The sequence below is a fragment of the Hylobates moloch genome, unplaced genomic scaffold (assembly GCF_009828535.3).
Source record: "Hylobates moloch isolate HMO894 unplaced genomic scaffold, HMol_V3 SCAFFOLD_1219, whole genome shotgun sequence".
Classification (NCBI taxonomy): domain Eukaryota; kingdom Metazoa; phylum Chordata; class Mammalia; order Primates; family Hylobatidae; genus Hylobates; species Hylobates moloch.
In genome coordinates, this window is record NW_026653494.1 from 907 (window position 1) to 12,333 (window position 11,427).

The 11,427-nt window shown below is 38.4% G+C and overlaps 1 long non-coding RNA gene and 1 other non-coding gene across 2 annotated transcripts; both read left to right on the forward strand.

Moving 5' to 3' along the window:
• Positions 1-867: 867 nt before the first annotated feature.
• On the forward strand, positions 868-9,220 carry LOC131382693 (uncharacterized). Its single transcript, XR_009212286.1, has 3 exons — positions 868-955; positions 3,430-3,500; positions 9,150-9,220. It is a non-coding gene; the product is annotated as an uncharacterized LOC131382693 (long non-coding RNA).
• LOC116464660 (U6 spliceosomal RNA) lies at positions 2,203-2,309 on the forward strand. Its single transcript, XR_004246977.1, has one exon. It is a non-coding gene; the product is annotated as a U6 spliceosomal RNA (small nuclear RNA).
• Positions 9,221-11,427: the final 2,207 nt, after the last annotated feature.

Below are 11,427 nucleotides of genomic sequence, written 5' to 3' on the forward strand. Positions count from 1 at the left end.
TTCCCACATACTGTGGGTTCAACAGCTTTTTTCCTTTTTTATTTCCAGTGTATTTTGATGTTTTTATTTTTAATTGGTATGGAGGGAGGGAGTGAAGATAGTTTTAAGTGGATACACTTTTCCTTTAATGAAGGGAAGCCATAGGTGGGTGATAAAGAGAAAAGAGCTAGACTTTGGATTCACACAATACTGGGTTTAATTCCTAACTTTCTTACTTGCTAGGTGTGTGGCCTGGGGAACGTTATTTACCACCAAATATGTTGTCATATATGAAAAATAGGAGAATATATCCTTCAAAGTTGGCTGTGCATAAGAAAGAAAGATATATGTGGCATTTAATTCAGTGCCTAGCACATGCTTATTGGCGTCATTAACTGAAACTCCTGTGACTACTATTCTTACCATTATTATTAATCTTACTGCTTTCAGCATGCAGAGAGCTCTTATTTATTTTACCCCCTAGCTGATTTTCTATTACACCATATCAGTCTAGGGAAGCTGTGACAAAATCTTCACTTAAATCTTTGTTCACTTTAGATAAGTGGCCCTAACATTGTTTCTTGCCCGTCAAAGGACTTTAAATTAGTAGCTTCTGCTATGCAATACCCCACTGAGATAAGAGGGGTTTGTTTTGTCCCTTCCTTTTAACCTTGGTGGTATTTTACAAAGATGAACACTTGAGCACTGAAGATGCTTATGTCTTTTAGTGCATGTAAATGTTTGATTCTGCACGGACAGGCAAGAAGTTAAATTGGTAACGTATATCAAGTTAGCTTTTAAAATAACTTTATTACAGTTCCTATCTCTGTCATTTTAGAACTGCTCTCATACTTGCTGTATGTTGTGGATCAGCAAGTATAGTCAGCCTTCTACTTGAGCAAAGTATTGATGTATCTTCTCAAGATCTATCTGGACAGACGGCCAGAGAGTATGCTGTTTCTAGTCATCATAATGTGTAAGTGTTTACATTAAAAGACTAGTTAATGCTAAACTGAGGTTTAAAATAATTATAACAGTTGCATCTCACATATCAAGTGAGATGTCATAGTTTGGTTCAGGTAGTTTTAGAGTGGCAGTGAGTTAGTCCCCTGTATCAGCCAGAAATCATACAAAAAGCAAGACAAGTTAGAAGTACCAATGGGTGCAGGATTCTTTATCTCAAGACTTTTAAGACCTTTATCCTTAGAGATCCCAACATTGTTCATTTCATCCAAGTGTAACACCTATGCATGGGATAAAAAATAGTGTCACATCTTTGATTTTTCTGATTAGTTATTTGGGCCTGGAAATGTCCAGTTTATCAGAAAGTCTTGTACTGTCTTCTGGGGACTATGTCCTATATACTCCTTGAATTTTTCAGGAACCGAAGGGGTTCACTAAATCCAAGGAAGACAGTCCCTTTTATCAAGTCAGGAGGAGGAGAAAAAAAAAGGACACTGCAATCATTCTGTTGTTTCCATTGATTCTGTTGCTGCATTGTTACCACTCAAACTGGTCCTGCTGCCTTAAGATGAATCGGTAGATTCAGGTCCCTCAAGTCTTCATGGCGATTCATACAGTGACTTTGAAGTACAACGTTTTTTAGTTCCCATACCTATGCTTATATGCTCAGCCATTGTTCCCAAAGCACCAGCCCCCTGCTCTGGCCACTGGGCATCCTGACTTTATAAACCGCACACAAAGTGAGCAAATTGACCCTTCCCCACATATTCAGAACCTAATGTGGAACCCACATCTTAGCCAAGAATTAGCTGAGACCTTCATGGTAAGAGATCCTTTGAGGCCGTTGTTGGTCTTTTCTCTAGCAGGTATTGGGTGGGCTTGTTCTAAAGGGTCAGAGGGGTTCAAATAATGTGGCAGAAAGAGATCAGTGTTTGTTTCTTCTTCTTTGCTACCAGATCTGTACTGTGAGGCACCTTTATATCCTGTATAGAACCTTGGGCAGTAGAAAATCCCATATGAACCTTCCCTTGAGCAGTGGCTCCCAGCTGTGGTTGGCCCCTTAAGTGATCTGATTTACATGATAATGAAAATCGTCCAAGCTACTTCCATCTCTAGCTCAAGATTTTAAAATATTTTCAAATTCTAGCTCACAGGAAGCCATTGAAGAGAATTCTCAGAATCTCAAGTAGGTTAGTTGGACTTAACAGAGCCAAGCCTTGTCCATGACTCGTCACTAATCATGTGAAAGAGTAGGGCTTTGTGCTTGCTTCGGCGGCACATATCCTAAAATTGGAACAATACAGAGAAAGTTAGCATGGCTTCTGCATAAGGAGGCAGCACAAATCTTTGAAGCATTCCATATTTTGTGCAGTCACTGGAAGGTCATTTGACTATTTGCTGACTAGCTCTAAGGAAACAGTGTGAATCAAAGCAAAATGGGTGCCACCAAAATATTGAAATCGTGATTTGCACTGCAAAAATAGTCATGTAAGATGGTCTATGAGATGACTTTGAGCTGAATAACGTGTTTGGTGCAAAATACATTGTTAGTATGTATGTCGAAAATTACAGAATGTCAACTTGCAACTTTTTCATGGAAACTAAAAAAAATAAAAGTAGACTTTTGGTCTCCCATGTCAGCTGGAATTGGACATCAGTATAAAGCATTATCCCCACAAACATCTGCTGGCTGAGAGTTTGAGTCTGTAGAGAAGGATCGTTGGTCCAAACCAGGTCTTAACATCCATTGGTTTTTCTGCCTTTGGTGTGATTGATCAACTCCGTAATAGTGGACAATCACATTACCTACTTTAATGAGATATATATGAATAAATTTAGTTACAAACTATGACATAGTTGAGATGCCCGGAATTATAAGCCATAAGGAGTAGGACAACTAAGAGGCAAAATTAGGACTCAATAACATTTTCTGAAAACTACAACATTTGCATATTAGAACCTATGAACAAAATACGCATTGGGTTTTATTTGGGATTCCAAGATAATTTTAGTCATAAAGTTTAGGAAGAGATTATTCCATTGCTTTACTATTTCTCTCAGCATTTAAAAAATGTTATCTCCTTAAATCTTTATAACAACCTAGGGAAATAAGGCAGCAAAGTCCTCACTTTGTTGAAGAAGACATTGAGCCTAAGAGAAGCAAGTTGTCCAAGAACAAATAGCTGTTCGTTATGGAACTAGGACTTATGCAGAGTTGGGACACTTTTTATTATGTCATGCTAATGCAACCTAATTTACTGGGTCACATGCCCTCGATTTATGAGTATTTCACCCTACATTTTTTTCTTCTTTAATTAGAAGCTTAAAGAGAAGTTTACAGAATGTACTCATAAGTGGATGGGATAATACTGTTAAGTTCTGATATTCTGATATTGTTTGAAATACTCTTAAGAATTTTACATTTGGTAAGTATTTTTTATATCAGTATTAAAATAGTAATTTGGTTTATTATATTTTTATACATAGAATTTGCCAGTTACTTTCTGACTACAAAGAAAAACAGATGCTAAAACCTTCTTCTGAAAACAGCAATCCAGGTAAGACTTGTGACAGTGAATTACTTTAGGTCAGTTGTCCCCAACCTTTTTGGCACCAGGGACCGGTTTTGTGGAAGACAATCTTTCCATGGGCTGGGGAAAGGTGGGGATGGTTTCAGCATTATTCAATCATGTTACATTTATTGTGCTACTTTATATTATTATTACATTGTAATATATAATGAAATAATTATACAACTTACCATAACGTAGAATCCGTGGAAGCTCTGAGCTTATTTTTCTGCAACTAGATGGTCTCATCTGGGGGCAAAGTGAGACAGTGACAGATCATCAGGCATTAGATTCTCATACGAAGCACACAACCTAGATCCCTCGGATGGGCAGTTCACAACAGGGTTCGTGCTCCAGTGACTATCTAATATTATCACTGATCTGACTGGAGGCAGAGTTCAGGTGGTAATAGGAGCCATGGGGTGTGGCTGTAAGTACGGGGTGTGGCTGTAAGTACAGGTGAAGCTTCCCTGGCTTGCCTACTGCTCACCTCCTCTTGTGTGGTGTGGTTCATAATAGTCAATGGACTGTTACGAGTCTGTGGCCTGGTAGTTGAGGACCCCTGCTCTGGGTGGTTCTACCATAGATTAAAAGTAAGGAATTTTTGATCACAAAAGAACACTGAAGCACAAGTCATGTTACATATGCTTGTCCCAATAAGGTCTCACTATTACTGACTTCATTCCTCCTCATTTGAAATTGGAAAGAGATATATTTACTTTGTTGGTACAAGATGTGTTCTACCTGCTGGTTAATTGTCATGATAACAGTAATTTTGTTAGAACAAGATGCTCTGCTACCATTTGCCAAAAGATTGTCATAGTAAATATACAAATTGCCCAACTCTAGGCTCAGCAGATTATAATAAAAGTAGAAAAATGTTTCACACTAACAAAAATGCTACTATGCTACCTGGTTGTGGACACCTAATACATTGTATAGTCTAAACTGTATGAGGACACCTTTAATTTAGCCATCTATTTATCAAAGAGCTTCTGTAAGTTAGGTTTTATAAGTTGCAGGAGACAAAGATGGAATAGATGTAGTTTTGATCTTTAAGGTGCTCGTAGTGGAGCTGTCTCCATTTCTGTGCTTTTTCAACAGAATTTACAAAGAAAACGTTTCTATTTATGTTTTCACTTGTCCGCTTAACAAATAACTATCAAATGTCTTTTAGATACTAACCATTTTTCTGATGCTAAAGAACACAAACAAAAATACAGACAGGAGCTTGTTATTATCATTGTCATTTTCATTATTTTACTACTTTATTCAGTGCTTACTGTGTGCTAGATGCCCACTGGAAGCTTATAATTATGATTTATTATATATTGATTATGTGCCAGACATATGTAATGAGGAATGAAAATTTTGGAAAAAAGTAGGTATGATTTAAGGTAAGCATGCAGAGAAAGAAGAATTTTTCTAGGTAAAGAAGCAGAAGAATAATGTTTGGCAGAAGGAACATGCAGCAAGGTTGTGTGTTTGCCAGAAGGAACATCTAATGAGATTGCCTGTTTGGCAGGAAGAGCAGCAAGTGCAAAAGACAAGATGCTTGAGTGAACTTTGCAGGGTTTCTGAGCAATTCACTTTTGCTAGTACCAAAAGTGTGAGATACGAGAGGTTGGGAATGAGGTGAATATTTAGCTAAGGCAAGTTTATGATAGATTTTTTAATACTATAGAAATGAGTAGATCTTATCCTGTGGGCCATGGGAAGTTTACCAGGTAGAACGCTTTGGACTGCAAATACTAGATGAGCAGTGGCTAAAACAGTAGGAACCAGAGTTGTTTTGTTTGTTCATTGATATCCTAGGGATCCCACTTGTCCCTCTTTCAGCTGTGCTGTTGGCACTGTTTTATTCACGTCTCCTTTCGTGGTTGGCTAATCCGCAGCAACTCCAAACATCTTGTTCTCCCAACACAACATCGCGAGCGCTGCTTTTCTTCACATGTGTCTTTTAAACAGGGAGAAAACTTAGAAGCATGCAAGGGGCTTCCTGTAGCATTTCATTGGCTGGGTCACACCGCATGCTCATTCCCAAACCAGGCACTGGGAAGGCAAATACCTGATTAGCTTAGAATAAACATTTCTCTTTCTGAGGCTGAGGAGGGGGATTGGGATAATAAATATCCCAATAGACTTGTGTTTCTTCTCCAAGAAAGGATAAGGCATGGCTATTGATAGGGAGCCAACAGTGTGTGCTGCAGGGGCTCATTGGAGAAATTTGAGCAGGGGAGTCACAAGGTTAAATTTGAGTATTAAGGCATTCTGGTTACGGTGTAAAACGGGTTAGCAAGCTTTTTCTGTAAAGGACCAGGTGGGAAATATTTTAGACTATGTGGTCTCTGTCATATCTGCTTAACCCTGCTGTTGTCTGCTTTGTAGCGTGAAATCGTGATTATACGTAAGAAAACAGGCATAAGGCAGATTGGATTTGGTCTGTAACCTATAGTTTGCTGGGATTGATGGAAGGTTCTTTACCATGTAAAGAAACCAGGAGACAAAGGAAGCTTTTGCAGTAGTCAGCTGTAGTTTCCATGTCACACATCCTTGGACTAGTATCAATGTGTTACAAGGCTTTCACCCATCCATGGTGAAATAAATAACGTTAGGAATCTCAGTTACTCATTTTAATGTGTTGGCCCTTGTTATGCCTTTTTCATTTTTTTGGCTTAATTTTTTTTTTCATGTAAGAAATAACATTAATAGTTGCGGTTTTCTTGTAAATAGAAGCCATTTGGTAAATGTTTATGTTCCCAGTGGCAGTGGGAATACAAAACGGAAGCAGAAGAGAGGTATAGTCAATGTGATTTAGTGATAATTGAATGAGAAAGGCTTGGGGGACAGAGAGAAATCTCAGATGATATACAGGTTTCCAGGTTGTACACCAGTATTTAACCTGGACGTGAGGAAGGAGTAGGAAATTTTCTGGTGAATACAGAAGAGCAAAGAGCAGCAGGTCAGCAGGAATGACTAATGTTTTTCTATGCATGTTTAATGGAATATTTGTGTAGGATATTTTGAGTAGGTAATTGGATAATCAGCATTTATAATTTGCATCCTACTAGTTTGACTCTCAGCAATAAGACTTGTCAAAGATCCGAGAATCTGAAAGTTGATGATAAATGTCCATGTGTATCACCATCCGTGACCGAAAGTCAGCATCCACAGAACACAGAATTGGGACAGATGAACTTAATAGATAAAGATGCATATCATGGCTGTGCCTCTTAGGGAATGATACTCTCCATGACCTGTGTGAGTCACAGCTGCCAGAAAAGAAAGAGCAAGGAGCGTATGAAGGAAGCACAGCAAATTCAGTCCTAGAGTGCCCTGCTTGACTTCACGTCATAGTTCTGACTTCTAAAAAATCATTTTCTGCAAAACCTGCTTTGTGTTTTTCCCTCTTGCAGCCTGCAGCCAAACAGAATCCCTTTAGCAGGGCATTTTTGTGTTCTTCCTTTAAACAAGGCAATATATAAATAATTAAAAGAAGTAAGAGAAAGAGAGTTTTTTATATGGGATAGTATTTAACGTAAACTTGAGAGTGAGTACCAGGATTATACTTAGAATTTATGGACTGGATGGGAAGACTGGATAGAAATCTAAAGATTGCTGACTCAAACACAATGTGGTTTCTTTGCTGTATTGTCACAGCTCTGAATTCACAACTCTTAGTTGTATTCATATGCACTATAACTTTACAAAGCATCTTCCCAAACCAAATATTTACTGATTTATTATAATTTGTATGACTTTATTATAGAACTGACTTTCCAAGTGTTCATGGGAATTGTTGAGAATTTGCTGCATAGTATCTCAGCTGTGTCCACATGAGCTATGTGTCACCTTGTCTTAATGAATAATTGTTCACTAGGAATATTGGTTTTGGCATTTAAAGTGATCTATATCTAATGCAGATAGGTCCAGGGACCACTCTTGAACATTAATGTCCGGGCATCTTAAAATTACACATAAGGCTTTCATAATCTGATTTCTGCCCCACTCTCCATCTTTAGCCCTTTTCCCTGTGTGCCCTTTCTCTGGCATTACTGAGCTGCTGGTAATGTCCTACTCACTCATCCTTCTATTGTAGGCAAATACTTTCACTCTTTCAGGCCTCGCTCCCGCTCTTGCTGCTGCCTGGCATGCTGTCACCCTTTCCTGCTGTCTACCCCTTTTAATCTGGCTAGCCTCAATATTTAAGTCTCTTCTTAGGCATGTGTTCTAGAAAAGCCATCCCTGACATGCTTTATTTTCATTCTTTTTAGACCGTAACGCCTAGCATGTATTTAGCAGGACTCAATAAAAAATTTCTGAATAAAACAAAGACTGTTTTTACAAAGATGATGTGTAAGACTCTCCCCTGCAGTCTTGGAGCAGAGGGGACAGACATGTGGAGGAATAATGCACAGTTTAGGGGGTAAAGATGCAGTAGAAAAATCAGTAAAGTACTAAGGCAGCCTCAAGGAAGGAGGTACCTGTTTATCTGGGGAAAGACATGCAGAATCAAGGAAGACTTCACATAGCATTGTTTTAAAAGATGAAAATAAGGCCGGGTGTGGTGGCTCACACCTGTAATCCCAGCACTTTTGGAGGGGATCATGAGGTCAGGAGATCGAGACCATCCTGTCCAATGGTGAAACCCCATCTCTACTAAAAATACAAAAATTAGCTGGGTGTGGTGGTGCTTGCCTGTAATCACAGCTACTCAGGAGACTGAGGCAGGAGAATTGCTTGAACCAGGGAGTGTGAGGTTGCAGTGAGCTGATCGCGCCACTGCATTCCACCTTGGTGACAGAGCAAGATCCTGGCTCATAAAAAATAAAATAAAATAAAATAAATTTGTCAGAATAGTGGAGGGAAACATTTTAGATATTAGGAAGATGCTGTACACTAATAAAGGTGTCAGCAGTGATTTTGGAAATCATTTATAAGGTACTATTAGGAAGTGGAGAACAATATACTGTGTCACCTTATATGTTTCTTTTTTAATTTTTATTTATTTATTTTTATTTTTATTTTTATTTTTTATTTATTTATTTATTTTTTTTGAGACAGAGTCTCACTCTGTCGCCCAGGCTGGAGTGCAGTGGCGCAATCTCGGCTCACTGCAAGCTCCACCTCTCAGGTTCACGCCATTCTCCTGCCTCAGCCTCCCGAGTAGCTGGGACTACAGGCGCCCGCCACCACGCCCGGGTAATTTTTTTTTTGTATTTTTAGTAGAGACGGGGTTTCACCGTGGTCTCGATCTCCTGACCTCGTGATCCGCCCGCCTCGGCCTCCCAAAGTGCTGGGATTACAAGCGTGAGCCACCGCGCCCAGCCTCACCTTATATGTTTCTACTGTATTTTAAAGCTGTGTTTATGGTGGTTTTGTTCATTGATGTTGGGTGGATGAATTTATGAGGGAATTTTTGACATGTTTGTGTGTCTTCAAACTGCTGACATCTGGTGTCTCCCCAAGTGATTTTTTGAAGTTTTTGAGAATTATTTTATAAATGACAATTTCATGAAAGATTAAATGCTCAATTTATGAAATAAAATGAAATGTTGTCTTAAATCTGTTTTTAAAAGGCAATAGTTTTTAACTGTTCTAAGTGGTTGATTTTAACTTATATGGATTTTTCAACAGAACAAGACTTAAAGCTGCCATCAGGGGAAGAGTCACAAAGGCTTAAAGGAAGTCAAAATGGCCAGCCAGAGGCATGGAAACTTTTAAATTTAAACTTTTGGTTTAACCTTTTTTTTTTTGCCTTAATAATATTAGATAGTCCAAATGAAATTACCTTTCAGACTAGGCTTTGAGAATCAATAGATTCTTTTTTTAAGAATCTTTTGGCCAGGTGCAGTGGCTCACGCCTGTAATCCCAGCACTTTGAGAGGGCGAGGCGGGCGGATCACGAGGTCAGGAGATCGAGACCATCCTGGCTAACACGGTGAAACCCTGTCTCTACTAAAAATACAAAAACTTAGCCGGGCATGGTGGCCAGTGCCTGCAGTCCGAGCTACTCGGGAGGCTGAGGCAGGAGAATGGCATGAACCCGGGAGGTGGAGCTTGCGGTGAGCTGAGATCCGCCACTACACTCCAGCCTGGGCGACAGAGCAAGACTCCGTCTCAAAAAAAATAAAAAAAGAGTATTTTAATAGATTCTTTTTTTTTTTTTTTTTTTTGAGACGGAGTCTTTCTCTGTCCCCCAGGCTGGAGTGCACTGGCGCGATCTCGGCTCACTGCAAGCTCCGCCTCCCGGGTTCACGCCATTCTCCTGCCTCAGCCTCCTGAGTAGCTGGGATTACAGGCGCCCACCACCACGCCCAGCTAATTTTTTTTGTATTTTTTAGTAGAGACGGGGTTTCACCGTGTTAGCCAGGATGGTCTCCATCTCCTGACCTCGTGATCCACCCGCCTCGGCCTCCCAAAGTGCTGGGATTACAGGCTTGAGCCACCGCGCCCGGCCTTTAATAGATTCTTAAAATTTATCGTAATAAAATCAGCAACCCTATTAACAGAAGAATCAATAGATTCTAATTTAATATTTGATATTTAACTTCAACATAACCCACTATAAAATTTAAAATACTCTTTTTTTCAAATATTCTTATCTGCCTTCTTGATTAGCTTACAGCTAATCTTTCCTTTTGGAATAGAGGCAAAAACAAATGTCAGAACTTTGTTCTTTTGTTTTTACAACACCGTAACATGATAAAGTAACATCGATTATTGAATCATATTATTAAGCAATAGGAATTATGAACAATGTAACACTGATGGTCCCTGAGCTGGATTCATGGTTAAAGAGTAATCATGGCCAGTGATTGAAAATCTGCAGTTTTATATTGTCAGTCACTGATACCAAGGTTAAAGATATATTCTGCCTTGTGGTCTCTTGTTGACCTCAGCGTTTCTGTTCAGGGAGGGAACCAGGTCATAAAAGCAACCGAACTGCCTTTTACAAGAATCTTATCTTGCTGAATGGGACCTTTGGTGTTAGTGCACAAACACAATAACATTCTAATTTCTTTCAGTTGCAGAAAATCAGTACAGATTAAAATTTTTTACCTACTGTCATTAGTACACATTAGAATATATTAGAACTGGACTTAAGCAGATAATCTGGATACATAACACTATCACATTACAGTATATAATTTCAACTAAAATTTGAGAATTTGCATTTCTTTCTGTTTGGTGTTGATTTCGGCTCCTAATAGTTTAAAGGGTGCCTACAATCCAGTTAGGAATCTTTTAGAAAAGCACTTCAGTGCACTGTAGGGGCTCACTAGTTAGGGTTTTGTGAGGTAAACTCTTTTCAAGTGAGGAAGATTTTGCAACACTACAAATCTTCTGCTGATTCATTTTTGGTAGATTTAACTCATAACAAATTAAGTTTAGTCGAAATAAATAGTGACCAAGTTAAGTTTGCTGGTTCATGTTTTTCTTCTCCCTTTGTCTAAGGTGAATTATTTTTCACATGTTAGAAGCCAGTGATGTGGCAGTAGCTAAACATAGATTAAAAAGTTAATTCTTAATTTTAATTATTATTTATTTATTTTAACAGTTTAATTTTAATTATTTTCTGATTTTTATTGTCCATACTTGATTACTTAAGAATAAAATTATTTTAAAAACATGTGCTCCAAAAGAGGAGACATCACAGAAATACAACAAGCAAATTAACCTACTGTTTTTGCATCTGCAGAAAATGTCTCAAGAACCAGAAATAAATAAGGATGGTGATAGAGAGGTATACCTTCATATTCAAATGTTTCTGTTGAACTAGATTTTTATGTTATGTTGTTTAACAAAGTGTAGTAAATGTAGGCATACATGATCCTATCGTGTAAGTAGCATAAATCATCAGTGAAAAATTTAATACTTAACTCAGAATTCTGTACATTGAATTTTAAAGAGA